Source organism: Doryrhamphus excisus, linkage group LG1, assembly GCF_037039965.1.
Source record: "Doryrhamphus excisus strain RoL-2023G ecotype Guam linkage group LG1, RoL_Dexc_Guam_v1.1, whole genome shotgun sequence".
In the NCBI taxonomy this organism is placed as follows: domain Eukaryota; kingdom Metazoa; phylum Chordata; class Actinopteri; order Syngnathiformes; family Syngnathidae; genus Doryrhamphus; species Doryrhamphus excisus.
The window spans coordinates 26,435,817-26,447,965 of record NC_136357.1 but is presented as its reverse complement, the minus strand read 5'-3'; the positions used below and the strand labels follow the sequence as shown (position 1 = coordinate 26,447,965).

The 12,149-nt window shown below is 38.0% G+C and overlaps 1 long non-coding RNA gene across 1 annotated transcript; it reads left to right on the top strand.

Annotated features, from left to right (window-relative positions):
• Nucleotides 1-227: 227 nt before the first annotated feature.
• Nucleotides 228-2,103, top strand: LOC144901053 (uncharacterized). Its single transcript, XR_013629241.1, has 3 exons — nucleotides 228-264; nucleotides 739-813; nucleotides 1,137-2,103. It is a non-coding gene; the product is annotated as an uncharacterized LOC144901053 (long non-coding RNA).
• The last annotated feature ends 10,046 nt before the right edge of the window (nucleotides 2,104-12,149 follow it).

Here is a 12,149-nt window from a genome sequence, read left to right as displayed (position 1 = left end):
TGAGACTACAGGTAAAAATAAAATTGGCTTTCCCTTCTATTATATACACTTTTCTTGCTCATTTTCATGTATCAACTAAAAATTCAATAATATAAAATAATTCCATGACGCTCGTGCTTTCAGGGTCATGTGACAAGCCATGTGAGTCTATGCAGCTAATCAGCGGCTCGGCTTCGGTCACATGACTTACGGTAACCAATGAAATAGCTCACAGGAAGACGCTGCCACTGTCTGTCACTTTGGGGAAGCACTTACTCAAAACAGGTAGGCTTGCAACGTTTGTTTCACGGTACAACTTGGATAACTTCGATATTGTGTCGATACTGTCACCTGCTGGATCTTAAAGGGGTCGCATCGGTTACGTGTCACATCGATTTAATCGACTCTCTGTTAGTGTAATGGTTCACGCTGCTGCTAGCAAAAAAAAAGGCCCGCACGGCGGAAATCTTTCTTTTATTTCAGTCAAAATGGAAGAATTGTGCTTCGGAATATTTGTTTTTTTACTGTAGAAACGTTGCATCTCACGACAGGCGTCAAAACAAAACTCGCATCTTTATAAACAAACACAGTTTGGCGCCTCAGTGACAGGCGAAACAGCTACTGCCGGTCACGTGACTTTTCTTAAAGTGATACACGCACTGACAAGAGCGGTTCCTTATTTTCGACATACTAGCTAACTCGTTGATGCTTTTGTCACAAGAGGTGACTTTTGATATTTCTGCACTGAATGTATTTTAGGTGCCAACTACCGCTACCCTGACGGAGACCCCTGGACGGGGCGTCGCATTCGTGTGTGCCCATCGAATGGAACTGGTAAGTATTGCTAACGCTAGCTTGAGTTAGCCCATTGGTTTGTATGGGCCAGTTAGCACAAACATAAATGCTATCATGAATCATGGCTTCATGTTATATCTGTGGGAATTGTTGCAATTTGTGTAATTCTGTCGAATTCAATGCTTGTAAATGAGCCAATGTATTATTGAATGACTAGACTAGCATAGCACAATATTATATATATGCCATGAATCCTGATTGTGTGTAATGCTAACACTGATCCATTTATATTGTTATGTTGTCACTGAATTAGACATTTTGGGTTATTCACTGAACAATAGTCTGGTGTTGCGTTTACACAGACCAGATTTGGTCCTCGAGTTACTAGCCTGGAGCCTTGGACCTGGCTTAGACTCCATGTTGGATGGACTGGTCACCTTCACTCTCTGGGCTGGTAGGAGGTTGAAACCTGTGTGGAAAAAGTAACCCCCCGCTCACTTAAATAGGACCTTCCTGATAAAGTGAAGCTAGACAACATGCCGAGATCTAAAGATATTCAGGAACATATGAGAGAGAAAGTAATTGAGATCTATCGGTCTGGAAAAGGTTATAAAGCCATTTCGAAAGCTCTGGGACTCCAGCAAACCACAGTGAGAGCCATTATCCACAAATGGCGAAAACACGGAACGGTGATGAACCTTCCCAGGAGTGGGCGACCAACCAAAATGACCCCGAGAGCCCAGCGACGACTCATGCAAGAGGTCACAAAAGACCCCACGACAACATCCAAAGAACTACAGGCCTCGCTTGCCTCCGTTAAGGTCAGCGTTCATGACTCCACCATAAGAAAGGCATTGGGTAAAAACAGACTGCATAGACGAAAGGCACTGCTGAACAAAAAGAACGTTAAGGCTAGTCTCAATTTTGCCAGAAAACATCTCGACAATCCCAAAGACCTTTGGGAAAATATTCTGCGGTCTGACGAGACAAAAGATGAAGTTTTTGGAACAGAAAGCACTTAAGGCTTGTCTTAACAAATCGGAACATTCCAATATTATTGACCGGGGGTCAATACTAGGACCCAAAATGTCTAATCACGCTTATACAATATTATCCTACTGTATATTTATGTGATTATATTGTTACACTGCCTTAACATTTTCCCGTGTATTTAAAATTAGCAAAGAATACATTTAGAATACAGGAAGTGAACAAATTTATTGTAATTGATCTTTTTGCACACGTAGAACTGTGAATCGTACAATGTGATGTGTTACTGTGTAATCAAAATTTTTAAAAATAAATACAAGTTACTCTTCATGTCATGATAGTTCAATGCTGGACTCTGCTGCCCTCTACTGGTCTATGAGTGTAACAGCTCTACGGGACACAACAGTTGAAAATGGAAACTTAAAAAAAAATATGTACTACAATACACAATTATAGGACAGTATTATATAAGTATCCAATAGTCGTGTTCCATTCTTCAGAGAATGAAAAGTACGTTTTTGTACTCCCAAAAGTTATTTTTCTGCAGTTTTTTAGTTTAATTACAGCACACTCTATTTAGTCGTATGGGTTGTAGTAGCACCTTTTCTCCACTAGAGGCTGCTGTAGTGTTTGTTTTTCTCACTCTCACAGTAAACTGTAATACTTTCCGTTTTGGTGGTGCCACAATATTTGCAGTTCGGATCTTTTTTATTTAATCTTGTAGACGTAATATTCTGAGTAGAAAATAACATCACTTTAGTAGCATAAAGTGGTAATTTTTGGAAAATTAGGTTGTAATATTGTACGGTATGTTAGCATGTTGTTTTACAAAATACCAACAGGGAAATCTTGATGTGTTTGGTGTAAAATGTCAGTTGTTCAAAGCGGTTCCGTAGTATTATTCATTCATTTTCTACCATTCATTTCTATTTATATTATATTTAAAATTATATTTAATAATTTAATAATTATGGGCGGCACGGCTCCCCGTGCATGCGTGGGTTTTCTCCGGGTTCTCCGGTTTCCTCCCACATTCCAAAAACATGCTAGGTTAATTAGCGACTCCAAATTGTCCATAGGTATGAATGTGAGTGTGAATGGTTGTTTGTCTATATGTGCCCTGTGATTGGCTGGCGACCAGTCCAGGGTGTACCCCGCCTCTCGCCGGAAGACAGCTGGGATAGACTCCAGCACCCCCGGCGACCCTCGTGAGGAAAAAGCGGTAGAAAATGAATGAATTAATTTAATAATTATTTTAAATTATTATATTATAATATTTCATTCATTTTCTACTGCCTTGGCCGAGGGAATCGAACCCGCGTCCCCTAGCATTGTGGCCTGCGCTCTAACCACTCGTCCGCCTTACAGCCCTCAATAGTGTTGGTTGTTAACCAAAAAACGTGTTAACCAGGGCGGATGTTAACCAAGGTTTGCATGTTTTTTCTTTTGGCTAACTTTGAAAATTTAGGCCAGAATTTTGTGTGGACTCAAGCCTGTGTCTTGTTGGGAGAGAAAACCCACACATGCACCACGGAGAACATGCAAACTCCACACAGAGATGGCCCAGGGTGGAATTGAACAATGGTCTCCTAGCTGTGAGGTCTGCGCGCTAACCACTAGACCGCCGTGCCGCCCTGTGTAGTATTATTTGGGAGTATTTTTATTTTTTTTTGCTGTGCTGTAAAATAAGTCATCATGTGGTATGCCTGCTGTCAGTCATCATGCGGAAGGCCATGAAACGTGACCCGTGTTCCTCAGTCGGACTCACATCTGCAGATGATTATTGCAAAACGCCGCCATGCCCATCACGTTTTGGAAATCCCGAGTGAGTCATCAGCCGTCACAAAATAATCTGCGTTGCTTCCCTTTTTACATCTCCAGCTCAGTGGTGACCTCAACTTAATATCCTGTCTGCTATCAATGACACGAAGGAGTTATGCTAACAACAGGAAATTTGCTCTCACAAGGAGAGATCTCAACGTGATTCACGAGATAAGTCATCACGGTGGGGACCCACGGCACAATAAAGGTTAAGCTGCTAGTCCGCAATGAGTCACACGCCAGGGAAAGCGAAGTTATCAACCGGGATTGTCGTTTCAAATGGTGAGTAATAGGCGGAGTGAAGCATATGACTCGTAGGTTGATAAGTGGTGTGTCGTTCATGAACGAACTGGTTCTTTTTTTGTGAAGAAATGAACGCAGTCACCGCCCCCTAAAATATTAATTCAGTCAGTTCAGTTGCAAAGCTTTTTTTTAGTTCACCGTTGCTGCCTGCCTGTCTTATCCAATCGTCGCGCCTCGCTCTGTGGGTGGGTGTGGTTAGCTGACTGAAAGACCGAGAGATTGACAGACAAAAAAGAACTAGTTCTTTTTGACCCGTTCGTTCATGACCGACACACCTCTAGTCGTCACGTGTTATTGCGCTGTTGAGTCGAACGGACTGACTCGACACGGCTGACCGGGCCTATGCACAGGACGAGATCACAGGCTAACGACCAATTTGACTGAAATGAACGGCTCTTTTTACTGAATGATCCGGTTCACTAAAAATGAACTGTTTTGCCCACCGCTATAGGTTGGTGTTTGGGTGCCTCTGACAGCAACACATACTTTCTGAAAAAAAAATACGCCTTATCGTGTGAATGTGTATGCTAATGTTAGCAATGCTAACCTAGCATGACGCCTCCCAATGTTAAAAGTAATGAAACTAGCTCAAAATGTGACTACATTCATGTTACCATGCTAACATGAACATGATAACACCTGACATGATAGCGCTAAGTGTCTACTAATGTTTCTACTCATTAAAACAGCTAAAATGCTACTATGCTAATCTTAGAAATGCTAAACTTAGCATGATAGCGGCTCCCAATGTTAAAAGTGATGAAACTAGCTAAAAATGTCACTATAGTCATGTTAGCATGCTAGCATGAACATGGTAACACCTGAAATGATAGTGCTAAGTGTTTATATAGGTTTCTACTCATTAAAACATCTAAAATGCTACTATGCTAATCTTAGCATGATAGTGGCTCCCAATGTTAAAAGCGATATCTTACTTTTTATTTTTCTACACAAAATAAGATGAAAAATAAATAAACAAATCAAGAATAAAGAAAATCAATCAGTAATAAATAAATAAATATAATAATAATAAAACGGCAAATAATACAAACGTAAGAAACCACATATAGTTGGTGGGTAGACAAATTATTTTTTTCAGATTAAAATGAACAAAGCATTATTAGAGCCCTGTAGACATGACAAAACACGACTATAGTCACATTTATACTCTTTTTATTTACAACATATTGCGCAACTGCAGGGTCTTGAGACACATGCTAACTCGCAAACTAGAGAGCTAGCGACCTTAACGGTAGCCTTCAAGTTATTTCATTTAAACTTAAATAGCCAAAAACTTACCACTTCCACACAGATAGGGAGGATAACTATTAACAGTTATTTAACCTTTCACATGAACATTAATCAAACGTAATAATTTTTTCTGGGTACATGATACCATACAGCATCCATATCAAACTTGCGTGGGACGCGCTAACATTAATCTTTCATATCAAGGCGGGGGCCTCAAACTAGTGTCCTGCGGGCCACATTTGGCCCGCGGGCCGTGTGTTTGAGACCCCTGATTTACAACATATCGCGCAACTGCAGGGTCTTGAGACACATGCTAACTCGCAAACTAGACAGCTAGCGACCTAAATGGTAGCCTTCAAGTTATTTCCTTTAAACTTAAATAGCCAAAAACTTACCACTTCCACACGGATAGGGAGGATAACTATTAACAGTTATTTAACCTTTAACATGAACATTAATCAAACGTAATAAATTTTTCTGGGTACATGATACCATACAGCATCCATATCAAACTTGCGCGGGACGCGCTAACATTAATCTTTCATATCAAGGCGGGGGCCTCAAACTAGTGTCCTGCGGGCCACATTTGGCCCGCGGGCCACGTGTTTGAGACCCCTGACTTAGCATGATAACACTAAATGTTTCTGTACGTTTGTATAAATATAATAATAATAATAATAATAAAACAGCGAAAAAGACTAGTCATAATAAATGAATGGAAAAAAAATGCATATATACGCATTCACACAATAAAGAATGATGTATTCTTCCCATATGTTTCTGCAGCTAATTTAAAATGTAAACACAGCGATGTCATACCAACGGCATCAGGCAATGGTAATGAACAACGTCTGACTCATGTACGTGGTACGTGCAGTAGTTGTACAAGTAGTTATACTGCTTGGGGACTTTGCTGACTGACACGACACGACAGGCAATAACACTCCGCAGGAAACATATCGGTCTTCCTGTTATTCATAGCGCACACACTTGTTGTGCAACACGATGACCTTTTCAGAAGAATTGTCACCAAGGAGCCAAAGAACTGAATTGTTTCCTCAATGGTTGCTCACAAACATATGATTTTTTTTATAATGGCCGCTTTGGAAGAAAAATAATCAATTTGGTTTTCTTTGTTACTCATTATATGACTTTTACAAAAGAATAATAATAATATCCCAGCTGTCTACACCCTGGACTGGTGGCCAGCCAATCACAGGGCACATATAGACAAACAACCATTCACACTCACATTCATACCTATGGACAATTTGGAATCGCTAATTAACCTAGCATGTTTTTTGGAATGTGGGAGGAAACCCACGCATGCACAGGGGAGAACATGCAAACTCCACACAGAGATAGCGGAGGGTGGGATTGAACCCTGGTCTCCTAGTTGTGAGGTCTGCGCGATAACCACTCGACCACCGTGCCGCCCGCTTTGTAACATTCATTCATTTTCTACCTCTTTTCCTCACGAGGGTCGCAGGGGGTGCTCTCAGCTGTCTTCAAGTGAGAGGCGGGGTACACCCTGGACTGGTGGCCAGCCAATCACAGGGCACACAGACACAAACAACCATTCACACTCACATTCATAACTATGGACAATTTTGAGTCGCTAATTAACCTAGCATGTTTTTGGCATGTGGGAGGAAACCGGAGTACCCGGAGAAAACCCACGCATGCACGGGGAGAACATACAAACTCCACACAGATATGGCCGAGGGTGGAATTGAACCCTGGTCTCCCAGCTGCGAGGTCTGCGCGCTAACCACTTTCCACCGCGCCGCCCCGTCATTTGTCATATTCATGAAAAATTATATATTTAAAAATATTGGCATTTTAATAATATAACAAAGAATACATGTTTTTTTTTACAAAATATTTGTATTTTGTATGTTTATTTATTTTTACGTTTTTTTATGTTTTTGATATTAAAGAAAAGCAATAATTCTTGCATATTATCATTTTTTATATTAAAGAAAAAAGCTTAATTTATCAAAAATGTAATTTTTTAATAATATTAAACAAATAATATTTTTCATTATATAATATTAATATTTTTAAGTCATTTTTAATGATAATGAAATAATACATACATAAAATAATGTAATTCCATACTTTTTTTTAAAATTACTTTTTCTCATTTGATGGCAATTATTATTTATTAGCAGTATTTTGTCATAACTATTATTACCATTACTGTAAAAAAAATTAATTAGTAAATGTATTAATTAATTTTTAAAATTAATTATTTATATTTTGTTAAAATTCCTAAATGATAAAAATGTAATAAAAATGTAAAAATATATGAAAGTTTTGTAATGATCAAATGAATAAATGAAATACAATAAAACGATATCAACTGTGAGTCACAGGTGGATTTACCATTTCCACACTTTTGACCCTTCTCCTGTGGGACAACAGCTGACATCACCCCCCCCCCCCCCGCCCCAGGTCCCCAGGGGTCAGATGCAGCACAATGTGATGATCATCATGGGATCGTATGTGCTCACTGCCCATTCAGTCTTTTGTGCTCAGTAATTCTTCTCATAGGAGCCCCCAACCCCCCCTCGTAATACCCCCCCCCCCCCCCCCCCCCCCACACCGCCTCCCTCCCCTCCCGTCTAGCGCGGCCCATCTGTAATCCCATCCCCGCCTCCGTCCCCCGCATCCCAATGTCCGCCCCGTCTCCCCGTCCCACGCCGCTCCAACCACAGGACCCGCGCTGTGTCATGCGGGGCAGAACGCTCACGCTATCTGCCATCCCGATGCAGCGCGGGGGGGGGGGTCCAAAACTCTTCCAGCGAGGCCGGCATGGTGAAGGGCGCAACTTTGCCACTTTGATATTTTGTACAGCAACACCTGGAGATACAGGATGCTGAGATCTTACCTTACATTACCTTACCTTACCTTACATTTCATTACATTGTATTACCTTACATTACATTACCTTACATTATATTATATTACCTTACCCTACATTATCTTACCTTACCTTACACTATCTTGTCTTACCTTAACTTGTCTTACCTTACCTTACCCTACCTTGTCTTACCTTACCCTACCTTGTCTTGCCTTGTCTTACCTTACCTTACCCTACCTTGTCTTACCTTACTTTACCTTGTCTTACCTTACCTTGTTTTACCTTACCTTACACTATCTTACCTTGTCTTACCTTACCTTACACTACCTTGTCTTACCTTGTCTTACCTTACCTTACCCTACCTTGTCTTGCCTTACCTTACTTTACCTTGTCTTACCTTGTCTTGCCTTACCTTACCCTACCTTGTCTTGCCTTACCTTACTTTACCTTGTCTTACATTACCTTACTTTACCTTGTCTCACCTTACTTTACCTTGTCTTACCTTACCTTGTCTTACCTTACCTTGTCTTACCTTACCCTACCTTGTCTTACCTTGTCTTACCTTACTTTACCTTGTCTTACCTTACTTTGCCTTGTCTTACCTTAACTTGTCTTACCTTAACTTGTCTTACCTTACCCTACCTTGTCTTGTCTTATCTTACCCTACCTTGTCTTGTCTTACCTTACCCTACCTTGTCTTGTCTTACCTTACCTTGTCTTGTCTTACCTTACCTTACACTATCTTGCCTTGTCCTACCTTACCTTACACTATTTTACCTTACCTTACACTATCTTACCTTACCTTGTCTTACCTTACCTTACACTACCTTGTCTTACCTTACCTTACACTATCTTACCGTACACTATCTTACCTTACCTTGTCTTACCTTACCTTATACTATCTTACCTTACCTTGTCTTACCTTGTTACCTTACCTTACACTATCTTACCTTACCTTGTCTTACTTTACCTTGTCTTGTCTTACCTTACCTTACACTACCTCAACTTACCCGTAATATTGTCACTTTATTCCCGTAATATCTGCACTTTATTCACGTAATATCGTCACTTTATTTTTTTTTCCTTTGACATTTTGGCTTTATTCCCATAATAGTAATATAACCCCCCCCAAATTGTCTGCACACACGGCCCCAGATGGGCGGCACAGCTGAGGTCTGCCCAGTGAAAGTGTCGGGGGCGTTGAGCTTCAAAGGGGAAACTTTTACGGCCTTCAGGAAGGCTTCGCTAACACAGCCATTAAACGCCGACGGCTCACAGCAGCTCAAGTCCGGAGCCTGAACGAGAGCACCCGTTCTTGCAAGGCCGCATTGGGAGACGATATCAAACGTGAAAAGAGCCACCGCTTCCTCTTCCTGTCCTGTCGTCCCACCGTCAAAACGGGTGTTGCGGGTGTTGCCATCCCGGCCTTTCATCCTGCCCCCGCTGACCGTTCACAGTCATACCAAAATAGTTGCATCGACCTGTGGATGATATTTTGGTATGCGTGGAAGGCCACGTTGACCCCCCCCCCCCTGTCTCCCCCTCACCCCTTCCCCTCCGTGATCACAGTGTGTTGTTTGTGCTAAAAATACAGCTGGCTCTCAGTGCAGCCGGACAAACGTTGATCTATTTTGATGGCACAGCGACAGGTACGTCTTTTTACATCATCTTCATTGAAATTAAATTAAACATGACTAAAATAATGTCATTTTATTAGCCATTATCTTGAAATAGTCAAGATAAAAAATAAAATAATAAAAAAATAAAATAAATTTGGGGAAATTAGATTGCAGAAAAAGTTTTAATGTACAGAAATAAAGTCAAATATTAAGAAAAAAAAGTGGTGGTATAACAAAAATGTCACAAATTGAAAATATTAAAGAAAAAAAAGACTAAGTCGCACTCTTATGAGAAACAAAACAACAAAGTTGAAACTTTGGGGAAAAAATAGAATGCGTAAAAAGTTATTTTACGAGAAAGTCAAAATAAAAAAAATATTTTTAAATGTAAAAAAGCAGCCCTAATTTTACAAAAATAGTCAAAATATTCAGAAAAAAAGTTGTATTTTAGTAAGAAAAAAATCTAAACTTCTAATATTATGGGGAAAATAATAGTAGCATAAAGATGAAATACTAATTATGTTTTTAAATAAAACAATTTTTGGAAAATTAAGTTGCAGGAAAAGTTGAATAAAGTCAAAATATTATGGGAATGAAATCAGAAGTTGTATTTTAGCAAGAAAAAAATCTAAACTTCTAATATTATGGGGAAAATAATAGTAGCATAAAGATGAAATACTAATTATTATGTTTTTAAATAAAACAATTTTTGGAAAATTAAGTTGCAGGAAAAGTTGAATAAAGTCAAAATATTATGGGAATGAAATCAGAAGTTGTATTTTAGCAAGAAAAAAATCTAAACTTCTAATATTATGGGGAAAATAATAGTAGCATAAAGATGAAATACTAATTATTATGTTTTTAAATAAAACAATTTTTGGAAAATTAAGTTGCAGGAAAAGTTGAATAAAGTCAAAATATTATGGGAATGAAATCAGAAGTTGTATTTTAGCAAGAAAAAAAACTAAACTTCTAATATGGGGAAAATAATAGTAGCATAAAGATGAAATACTAATTATGTTTTTAAATAAAACAATTTTTGGAAAATTAAGTTGCAGGAAAAGTTGAATAAAGTCAAAATATTATGGGAATGAAATCAGAAGTTGTATTTTAGCAAGAAAAAAAACTAAACTCCTAATATTATGGGGAAAATAATAGTAGCATAAAGATGAAATACTAATTATGTTTTTAAATAAAACAATTTTTGGAAAATTAAGTTGCAGGAAAAGTTGAATAAAGTCAAAATATTATGGGAATGAAATCAGAAGTTGTATTTTAGCAAGAAAAAAAACTAAACTCCTAATATTATGGGGAAAATAATAGTAGCATAAAGATGAAATACTAATTATTATGTTTTTAAATAAAACAATTTTTGGAAAATTAAGTTGCAGGAAAAGTTGAATAAAGTCAAAATATTATGGGAATGAAATCAGAAGTTGTATTTTAGCAAGAAAAAAATCTAAACTTCTAATATTATGGGGAAAATAATAGTAGCATAAAGATGAAATACTAATTATTATGTTTTTAAATAAAACAATTTTTGGAAAATTAAGTTGCAGGAAAAGTTGAATAAAGTCAAAATATTATGGGAATGAAATCAGAAGTTGTATTTTAGCAAGAAAAAAATCTAAACTTCTAATATTATGGGGAAAATAATAGTAGCATAAAACAAAATAAACAAAACAATTTTTGGAAAATTAAGTTGTAGGAAAAGTTAAAGAATAAAGTCAAAATATTATGGGAATCAAATCAGAATATTCTGAAAAGAACTTTTACAAAAATTATTGAAGGAGAAAGTTGAAATATTTGGGGAAAAAAAAAAACAAAAATGGGAAAAAAGACCAAAGTTAATATTTTGCATCCTTTCGTTTGACCACCCCTGCTGTACTCATGCGTCCATGGTGGTACGGTCCAGCATTGGGACGGTCCACTGGGCACAGCAGCACGATGAAATAATGAAGTTGTGTCTTGCGTTCTCATCATGTGTCCAGATGCTCAGGCCGCCCCATTGACGGCCGTCTGAGTGAAGGCTTTGAATAGAGACCCTCAGCTGCACTCCTTCATTTGCATTTCCTGCAGACTTCACACGAGGGCTGGGCGGAGCTGTGCAAACAGGGACCCAGAGTGATATCGGTCTCCAATCGACACACCAAATGATCCTGTGTCGGCTTTGCTCATTGTTGATATTAATATTATTATTATGTCACAAGATCACGTGAGATTGAGAGTGAGCACTAGATCTGGGATGAAAATAAATTAATCAAATTAAATTATTTTTATTATTTATATTATTATATCATAATATTTAAATTTTTATTTAATAATTTAATAATTATTTAAAATTATTATAATATTTAATTATTTTTAATTATTATTTCACACTCTGACAATAAAAAATAATTTGTTAAATTGTTCACATTTATTTAAAAAATGAAAGGTTTAAAGGATTATGCTCAACAAATCAAAAATCCTTAAATAGTCTTGAAAAAAAAGTCCAAACTTTAGTATTGAGTTGGTATCGAACA